Consider the following 10,949-nt stretch of genomic DNA (forward strand, 5'->3'; position numbering starts at 1 on the left):
TTTCTTTTATGCTGCATAAAATAGATAGATCGATAGATAAATCGATAGATAGATAGATAGATAGATAGATAGATAGATAGATAGATATCAAGCAAGCCCAAGAAGTTCCAGGGATTCTCCTATCTCTGCCTCCAAACTTCCCATAGGAGGGCTGGATTACAGATATGCACCATCACCTCCATTTTTTTAATGTGGGTTTCAAGAATCAAACTCAGGTCATCAGGTTTGCCCATACTAGCTAGCCATGTCGCTGGTCCAAGGCAAGTGAGGCTGTTCTGTTTGGCCCGTTGGGCCTAGTGCAGGATCTCAGTCTAAAGCAGTGGCTGCCTATGTGTTTTCTTTAACATAAGCAAAGCCAAACACCAAATACAGTTAAAGATGAACATGCTAAAGTGCTTAGAGGTAGAGTGACCTCTACAGTTTTGTAGAAATTGTCAAAGAAAATCGGGATGAATGGGTAGAGACAAGGAGAGGTCAATAAAGAAATGCATGACAGAGCAAACAGCATTCGGTTAATAATTATAGAATCTAGGTGGTAGGTGGGTGGATATTTGCTGGTCAGTCCTTCCAGTGTATACAGTTCTATGTGTTTAAGCATTTTCACAATGCAATGTTGGGGGTGGGAACCCTGGCATACAGCCCCCACCAGCTGTCTCTTTTCTTGTTTTCAAATCTAATGCTGTCCTTAGCCCATAAAAATCTACAGTGACTCACCTTTATACAGTGCAGACTACAATATTTCTTTTCCCTAGAGTGCTCACAGGTGATGTCTGTCCTAAACTAGGATCTGCATTTCAAAAAGGAAGAGGAGGAGGAAGAGGCAGCAGCAACAGTAACAATAACAAAAAAGTAGACTAAAGTCACACCTAAAAATTCTTCAGGCAAAGATAGAATCAAGCAACAAGTATCCAGGTCACTTTACGTAAGCTGGGAAGGTGTCAGACAGAAACACTCCCTGGAATCTCAGAAGTCATCCTGATTCACACAGACTTCTCCTCGGGTGGCACAGCATGCAATGAGAAATATGCAAACAATGAGACTTTCTGCTCAGTCCTGACGAACTCTCTAAGGCTTGGATGGAGAAGAGACAGGTCCCACAAGGTCAACTGGTCTAGTTAGCTGCATTCAGGCTGTTTCTTCTTCTGTGAAGCAGTACTAGTGGTAGTGTCTTACTAGTGGTAGTGTCTTTTAGGCTCATGGCAAAAATGAACCGAGAAGGCACTGCCCAGGACAGGGTCAAGGGAACAATAAAAAGGCTTGATTTTTGCAGATGCATCACCTGTGTTTCTGAGCAGTGAGGTGGCTAATGAGTAGGACTCAAATCTGACCAGGTCAGTTCCAGGGTCATCTCACTCTAACCAGAGAAGCCATTGTCTTTTTTTCCCCCTTCAAGACAGGGTTTCTCTGTGTAGCCCTGGCTGCCCTGGAACTCACTCCGTAGACCAGGCTACTCAAATTCACAGAGATCTGCCTGCCTGTGTCTCCTGAGTGCTGCAATTAAAGGCGTGCACCATCCACCACTGCCTAGCTAGCTTCAGCCAGTGTCCTATAAGGAGTTGTATAGGGCTGGAGAGTTGGCTCAGTGGTTAAAAGCACTGACTGCTCTTTCAAAGGTTCTGAGTTCAATTCCCAGCAACTACATCAACCACATGGTGGTTCACAACAATCTTTAATGGGATCCAATGACACCTTCTGGTGTGTCTGAAGACAGAGACAGTATACTAACATATACAACATAAGTAAATCTCAAAAAAAGTCACACCTAAGCATTTACTTAGCATGTTTGAGATCCTGAATTTAATCCCCACCACACAAAGAAAACACACACACACACACACACACACACACACACAAAACTTTCTATTGTAAATGCCTTATTTTCTCAGATGAAGGGATAAGATGAGAACCATAGCCAAGTTTTACAAATACACAGCTTGGGCTGACCCCAGAGCGTTTCTATCTCCGTTCTAACTAACCCTAGGCTTAGGCCTGGAAGCTTCTAGCCTCTATGCAATTGAATCTAGGCCTAAAACGTTTCAGCCTCTGAGACTTACTGCTGAATAAACTCAGCTTTTCTAGTTCTTACTCAACTCAGCTGTTCTGGCTCGACTCCTCTCCAAGCTGACTGATTCAAACTGGCTTTCCTTGGTTTCTCACTAAATTGCTCTGCTTGGCCTCAAACTAACTCTAGCAATTAGTTCTAATCTTCTGGCTCCTTCTTATTCTCTGGCTTTAACTGCCTCAGCTGACCTGCACTGCACAAACTGCACAAACTGAACAGAACTAATTCACGAACTCAATTGAACTCAACTGCAGTACATGAACTGTACTGACTGATTCAACAATCGCTGCTCTTAAATAGCTTCTCTTTCCTGTGCTGTTCTTCTGAGAGTTGGGCATATCCTATCTCTGATTCAGTCTGTCAAATCTTTCTCTGATTCATCACTTTGCCCTTCAATTAGATGTCATTTTTTAAGCATGGGGTTCCTTCTACAAACTAATTTTACCTTCATTGGTTGGGATTAAAGGTGTATACTAAGAGCATGTCTGTATTCCAGCCAGACCACACAGACCTAGAAGGTATTTAGATGTAATTTCTATGTCAGAGCAGCCATGTTGCTGAATTAAAATTCCTCTGTATTCTATGATAGCATTTTTAATGATAAAGCCAGTGACAGTGGCACATGCCTGCAATCATAGCACTTGAGAGGTAGAGGAATCAGTTCAAGACCAGCCTCAACTCTGTGAAATCATACCTCAAAATCACAGATCTAGCTCAGTTGACAGTATATTTGCCTAACATGCAGAAAGCCTTAAATACCCAGCTCCACATAAACTACACGCACGTCTGCAGTCCCAGCACTCAGGAAGCAGAAGTAGAAGAACAGAAGCGTTGGGTCATCCTAGGCTACATTTAGTGAGTTCAGAAGCCAGCCTGGGCTCCATGAAAGCCTATCTCAAAAAAACAACACGAAAAGACAGTGAATTATTCACCTAAAATGCTTAATTTTATATTATGTGAATTTTGCTTTAATTAATTAAAACATCTTAAGGGCTGGGGCTGTGGTCTGTGTTAGAGCACTGGTCTAATATGGGCAAAGTTCTAAGTTCAGTCAGACCCAGGAGCGTAAGTAAGTAAATAAGGCTGGGGAGATAGCTCAGTTGGTAAAGTGGTCTCCATGCAAGTGTGAGGACCTGAGTTCACATCCCAGCACCCACACAAAAAGTCACACTTGGCCCAGGCTCCCCTGTAACCCCAGTGTTCTGAGGGGTCGAGACAGGAGAATTTCTGGGGCTTGCAGGCCACCAGACTCTCTTCAGGACCAGTGGACAGTCCTGTCTCAAAGGTATAAAGCAGAAACTGAGAGCAGAACACCCAGAGTCCTCCTCTGGCCTCCACAAGTAAGTACACAGATGCACATGCTCACACATACATACACAAACACCACACTCCACATACACAAGGGAGATAACATTCCTGACACTGAATTCTTATCTCCACATGCACACATGCATATGTGCACACCCACAGGCATCAGACATGCATACACATGCACACACAAATACATACACACACATACACATGTACACATACAAATAGATGATCAGATAGATAGACCAGTCACCATTAAAAAAATGATAGGGTGGGGCTGGAAATACGACTCAGCAGCTAATGGCACTGTCTGTTCTTCCTGTCTAATAGGGTTCAATTCCCAGTACTCACATGATGGCTCACATCTATCAGGAACTCCAGTCTCAGAGGCTCTGGAGTTCTCTGATGGCCTCTGTATGTACTATGCATACATATGATACACAGACATACATGCAAGCAAAACACTCACTCATACACTTAAAATTAAAAGAAAATGATAGGCTACAGTTTTTATAAATATGTGTACGGTTAAAGAACTATAGTCAGAACACATAAAGAACACTTATAGCTCATGACAATAATACAGATGACCCAATTAAAAATATACAAAAGGAGAACGTAAGTGGGAAGAGGCCAGTGAATAGCCCTTGAAATAGGGCTCTGAGCTCAGATTCTTTGAGTTCGCTGGTTTTGGAGTTGGTAGGCTTTCTGCGGTGAGACTGCTGGGTACAGTATGGCCACTCAAGAAGTTTCAGACGCTGGTTCTGCTGAATCACAAAGGAGGTACTTACTGTATTTGAAATTGTCCAAGAGGCCAAGCTGCCCAAGTAGTTCCACGTCGAGTATCTGGAAGATCCAAAGAGAATGTATGTGGAACCGTCGCTAGTGGAAATCATGCTTGGTAAGGACGGAGAGCACATCCTGCATGTTGAAAGTATGTTGCAGTGATTCATGTGAACGTGTGGGGTCCTGAAAAACGAGCCGAGATTTGGATCTTCGGACAGTCTTCTTTTCAAAAGGACGTTGCTCAGATGCTCTCTAATGTGGCTCACTATTACCACGTGAAACTGATGGAAAAGGAGGCTCTGGAGGCTGGAGATGAGCGTCGTCTTATGGAGGCTTGTAAGGTGGCCACCCAGCCGACTCCTGTGACAGTCCGTGAGGCTGCCACCCAGACGGCTCCTGTGAAGGTCCGTGAGGCTGCCACCCAGCCGAGCTGACTTCTGTGCCAGTCCCTGAGTCTGCTACGCAGCCCACTCCCATGCTGGTCTGTGAGGCTGCCACCCAGCCATCTCCTGTGAACGTCAGCGAGGCTACCACCCAGTTGGCTCCAGTAGGCTGGTGAAGCCTTCTCCCAGCACACTTCAGGGGAGGTCTACCAGGTTGTCAATGGGCAGTCTCTCTTTGATGTCTGTGAGGCTGCCACACAGCAGCAGTCTGTAGATGTCTCTAAGGCCTTGTCCCAGAAGTGTCCTGAGGTTTTTGAGTGCAGGACCCAGAGTTCTTTGGATGGCAGTTATGTGATAATTGAGCCTCCAAGGGCTGCCTGGGACTCATTTACCACATTATAATGCAATTCTGGTGTGAGACAGGATAAATGGTACACACCTGCAAATCCAGAACCTAGAGGTGGGGGTTGGGGGGGTTGGGGGGCTGGGGGAGCTGGGGGGGCTGGGGGGGGTTGGGGTTGTGTTGGGAGGTGGGTGGGGCTAGCTTGGGCTGAGTAAGGCAGCCTGTCTTAATCCTCAGCCTGCCTAAGACCCCCTTCATCTTTCTTTCTGGTTGTTTTTGCCCTAGGAATTAGGAGGAACAAGCCGTTTTGTTCCCCCGCCGCCCTGCCCTTGTGTTAAATGTTTGCAAACACAATTTAAAGTATTCTAATAAAAACTTGCATTCCCACAAAAAAAATACACAAAAGATTCTAAAAGACAATTCACCAAAAGAGATGCAAAGATGGCCAGTAAATACATGAAGAGGGGCCAACATACTTAGTCATAAATTAAACACGAATGAAAATCACTTATGGGAATGCCGTTTTACACCCATCAGAATGGCTATCACGAAACCCAAAACAAACAAAACCCAGACCAGACAATAACAAGACTGTGGGAAAAGCAAAAGTCTCAGATGTTGCGGAGGAATGCAACGTGGTCAAAAGTGAAAGCTCACCCAGGGGACTCATAAGGGAGCATTACACAACATCTGTATGCACAAATCATTTGAACTGTATGCTCACTATGTGTTCAGTGTCCAGTGTATACGTTATAAATTGACAAAGTTAAAGCAATGAGGAAGAAATGCAGAGGAAAGTATATTGTTCTTTGAAGGGTTTTGTCAACATTTTGAATTTTATTTTGGAGGAGAGTTTTACAAGCTGCCATATTATTACTTTAAAACACTAAATAGGATATGGAGGCACTGCCCACAGCCTTGGACACAGGCTGGAGGATTGCCAGAAGCTTGAAGCCGGCCAAGGCTACACAATGAGACCCTGCCTCAAAACACCAACCCAACCGAGTAAACAACATAAAGTCCCGATTATACAACTCAAAATAAGCTCAGAATCAAACAAATGGGGTCATACCCAATAGAGGTGAAAGATTCACATGCCTACAACAAAAAGAGTCTGAAAAATAGGTTAAACTTTAATTAGAATTCTGATAGGAATATTCAAATGATATAAACTATCTAGTACCTCTGTAGGATCTCAGGAGCTATTAGTGCCATTGTGAACCCTCCCATGTTGTGATGGTTTATGTTGATTTTCAGATTGAAGAGATTGAGAATCATTTAGAAGACCGAGTTCGGAGTGCGTCTGTGAGAGAATTTCTAGACTGAGTTAAATGAGGTGAACCACCCTCCATGTGAGCAGTACCATTCCAAGTGATTTTATTTTGAGAGTTTATTTTTATTTTATGTGTATGAGTCCTTGTTTGAATGTACATCTGTGAGACATGCACATGCTTGGTACCCACAGAGGCCATCAGACAACATCAGATCCCCTGGGACAAGAGTTACAGGCAGTTGTGACAGCCATGTGGGTGCTAGGAATTGAACCCAGGTCCTCTGCACGAGCAACCAGTGTTCTTAAACTCCATCTCTCCAGTCTCCAGTATATTTTAATCTCAAATATATCCAGAGGTTTGACATCTTTTATATCTTTCGTGTGTTTGCTTAAATTTTGGCCATACATAATATGGTCATAATCTTTGCTTTAATGTTCTTGCCTGCTGACTCTAACTCCCAGTCCTGGGTTGGTTTCAATTAATTTTCATTATTGTTTTCTGTAGCGTATTATTACAGAAAAGCACTTAGGTATAAAAACCCTGGGTTCAATTCCTAACATTATATAAACATCCAAAATTATACTATCACATAGGGAGCTCTGGGCCAACCAGGGCTACGTAGTAAAACTTTCTCTCAAAAAAAGTACCTATTTTATTTACTATTTGTGTGCATGTGTGTGTGTGTGTGTGTGTGATCAAACACACATATGTGTCCATGGGCTTGTGTACTGTGGATATGTGTAGAGGCCAGAGGACAAACTCCAGGGGTGTTCTCTTCTTCTACCATGTGGGAGCTGGGGATTAAGCACAGGTTTTTCAGACTTCGCAGTAAGCATCTTTACCCACTGAGCCATCTCACCAGCCCTAGCATTTTTTTTTTTTAAGAATGCAACTTTGTGCCAGGCATAGCAGCATATTCCTGTATCTCCAGTAATCAGGAAGTATAGTGAGAATTCTGGAATTTTGGTTCCTTTAAAAGACACAAAAATATTATAAGAACATGTTTGCGTTTTAATCTCAGGTGTGGGATATGGGGCTGCTTCAGATTGTCCCAGAAGCCGACTATGATTTGCCTCATGCTCTGACAGGGGCATAATTTTGCCAGGTACAGGTAGTTCTGGTGATTGTGTGAAGCTTGGAATTCTGGGGACTTTTCAGAGGGTATATAAATGCTACAGTTCTGAGAGGCAGAGTGGGTTGTTGGTTGGTCGTTGTTACTCACAGTTTGTGAAGTAGTCATGAGCAAAGAAGAAACAAGAGGAAAAAATTAGATATCCTGATGGTGAAGATGAAACTTGCCCCAAGGAACTTGACACCGTAAACAGCAGGAAGTCATCTGACTTCATTAAGGATCTCTTTCCTTCACCTCTACCCTTTTTTCTCTCTTATCTAGCATTAGGGGATTGAAAGGGAGAAGAATGAAAGAAAGAAGAACCCACAAAGCAGCAAAGACCAGCCACAAGGAAGCATAGGCAGAGTTATCAGGTGTTTGAGGCCAGCATGGTTACACAACAAATTCCAGGCCAGTCGGGATTGCATAGCAAGAAATGCCTCAGTGCAAAACAGAACAACAAAAATACTAGACTGAAAAATAAGTGCTTGTTATAGTCATTTTATGAGTTTGGTTATAGGTGAATGAAAAAAAAAGAAATAAAAAAGGAAAGGACTTGGCTGCTCCTAGGTATAGCGGAGGAAAAAGTTCATTGTAAATAAAAGGGAGAGCATAGCCAGAAGCAAAGACACTTGGGAGAGTTCAGAGTGAACATGGTCAGACTGAGCCAGATCAGGTGAGGAGAGGGGAGAGGAGGGAGAGGAGAGGAACTGCCTACCAAGAGTGGCAACCTGGACCAACGAACTGTCCAAGAGTAAAGGGTAGACCAAAAAAGCCCAAGTAATAAAAAAAAAAAAAGGTTAGGTTATATAGATAAGAGCAGCAGAGGGCCGGGCAGTGGTGGCACACGCCTTTAATCCCAGCACTTGGGAGGCAGAGGCAGGTGGATTTCTGAGTTCGAGAGTTCAAGGCTAGCCTGGTCTACAGAGTGAGTTTCAGGACAGCCAAGGCTACACAGAGAACCCTGTCTTAAAAAAAAAAAAAAAAAAAAAAAAAGAGCAGCAGGGGGAAGGGTGGCCCAGCCCCTGGACTAAAGAGGTTTAGGGTTGGGGGCAGGGGATGGTGGGAGAACCTAGCATCCTTTTTGTTGTATTAATGGACACTTCACCCATTTGTCCTAGGTTTGAAACATAACAATAAACGATTATTTTATTATTATTATTTTAGCTTTTAAAGATAGGGTCTCACTGTGTAGCCCTGGCTGTCCTGGAACTCACTTTGTAGACCAGGCTGGCTTTGAACTCAAGAGATTCTCCTGCCTCTGCCTCCTGAGTCCTAAGATTAAAAGCATGGGCCACCATTATAGATAATTTTTTTTTTTTTGAAACTTGGTCTCACTATGGAGCTTTGGCTAGCCTGGAAATTATTATATAGACCACGCTAGCCTTGATGCCACAGAAATCTGCCTGCCTTTAATCCTAATTAGGATTAAAGGTGAGCACCACCACACCAAACCATAAATTCTGTAGAAATGGATGAAGAGCTAGTGGGATGGCCCAATGAACAACTTGCGCTGGATTTCTGGAACTCATATTGAGGTGGAAGGAGAGAACTGATTCCATGAAGTTGTTCTTAAGTGCGCGTGCGAGCACACACACACACACACACACACACACACAAATGATGATGATGATGACAGTTTTACAGTGGGATCAGATCTATGGCTGGCAAGACTCAGAATAGCCATTTTAGAATTTTGCGGAAAGTTTGGCAACTGACCAAACGGTGCAGTTACTTTCATTGTGTATAGGGCTTGAGGAAAATAATTATGATTGACAGCATTATGTTAGGACAATTATCTCTTTTATCTCAGAAAGACAATTTTTTTCAGCCTAAAGAATGATAAGATTTGTCAGTAGTAGTTGACATTTATCCACAAACACCCAGTTATTTTTGTCACTGAAGGATAAACAAGGTTTTCCAAATACAGCAGAATGTACTTGCTTACAGACGTAGGCAAGCCTTCAGATGTATGACATTCCAGTGAATATTTCCATTGTGAGGATGGGGCTGGATAAACTCAGTGGGAGAGCCCTCGACTGACATGTGGGAAGTCCTGGGTTCAATCCCCAGCAGTGCAAATGAACAAACAAGAAAGCTAGAAGTCATTAGGGGCATTTCTTGGAGTACACAGGGTTAGGATATATCTAGCTTTCTTTGCTTAAAGAACACAATCAAGTCGAGCATGACAGTTGAGACTTGTAATCCGAGCTGATGTGGGAAGAGGCTCCCCATAGGTCTGAAGTCAGCCTAGGCTGCACATGGAGTTCCAGCCCAACCCAAAATGGATGAAGGAGACCGTGCCTGGAAATAATAAACAAACAAACAAACATTGTAACTATAATCAATTAGGAACACAAACACAAGCCTCCTGTGCTGGTTAGTTTGATGCCAACTTCATCTGGGAAGAAGGAACGTCAATTGAAAAAAAAATGCCTCCATAAGATTGGGCTGTAGGCAAGCCTGTTTCACATTTTCTTAATGAGTGATTGAATCATGAGGGCCCTGCCCATGGTGGATGGAGTCACTCCTGGGCTGGTGGTTCTGGGTTCTATAAGAAAGCAGGCTGAGCAGCCATGATGAGCAAGCCAGTAAGCAGCATCCTCCTTGGTTTCTGCATCAGCTCCTGTCTCCAAGTTCCTCTCCTTCTTGAATTCCTGACTTCTTCCAACGATGAACAGTAATGTGGTAGTGCAAGGCAAACAGTTCTTTTCTCCCCAGTTTGCTTTTGGTCATGGCATTTCATCATAGTGACAGTAGCTCGAAGCCAGCTAGGAAAGGTTATCACCCTTAACAACTCTAGAGGGCATCAGCTTGGTAAAGGGTTCTTTGAAGCTTTACATGTTAGGAGACTTCTATAATACAAGAGGGGCTTAAAGGCATTTTCCACATAAAGAAGCCAACTGCAGCAGCATCACTGGTTCTTTAAATATTAACTCAGCTTTGACTTCTGAAGCAAAATTTGGACTCTTTACTCAGTAGGCTAGTAACTGACACTGACAAACATAAACATTTTAGACCTTTTACAAACTTAGGAAGCAGTACCTGTGATGTCAGACTCAGTCTCCAACATATAACAGGCACAGACACATTCCACGTGTTCAGAAATAGCACACATGCAGTAAGCCAAGACAGGGTTTCACTGCAGCCCAGCTGGCCTCAAACTCTCTGTGTAGCCAATAATGACCTTGAACTCATCACTTTCCTGTTTCCATCTCCCAAGTGCTGGGAGTACAGGCCTGTGCCGTCACTCCCAGCATAAAAGGCAAGTTTTTATCTGAATGGTCCTGACTGTACGTCAGAAATGTTTTTTAAGACTCACTGGCCAGTTTCTGTGTCAAAGGTCTAGATATAATGCATACACACTGAATAAGAGTGAGGACCAATTGTCCACTTTGTAGGTATTAAACACATGCCTTTAACTCTTCAACTAACATCTAGATAAGTTTTAGACATATGGCTTTACACATTACAGATACATGGGGTTTTAAATGTACTAAAATCACCCAAGGGGCCAGCAAGATTAATCTGCTTATCTAATGACCTGACTTTGATCCCTGGAATCCACATGGTGCAAGGAGAAAACCAACTCCCACAAGTTGTCCTCTGACCCCAATTATGCAAGTGCATTTTCTCTCTCTCTCTCTCTCTCTCTCTCTCTCTCTCTCTCTCTCTCTCT

At 43.3% G+C, this 10,949-nt stretch overlaps 1 pseudogene; it reads left to right on the forward strand.

Annotated features, from left to right (window-relative positions):
• The first annotated feature begins 244 nt into the window (after nucleotides 1-244).
• On the forward strand, nucleotides 245-7,255 carry LOC114627466 (annotated as a pseudogene).
• Nucleotides 7,256-10,949: the final 3,694 nt, after the last annotated feature.

Source organism: Grammomys surdaster, unplaced genomic scaffold (assembly GCF_004785775.1).
Source record: "Grammomys surdaster isolate TR1022 unplaced genomic scaffold, NIH_TR_1.0 254, whole genome shotgun sequence".
NCBI lineage: Eukaryota > Metazoa > Chordata > Mammalia > Rodentia > Muridae > Grammomys > Grammomys surdaster.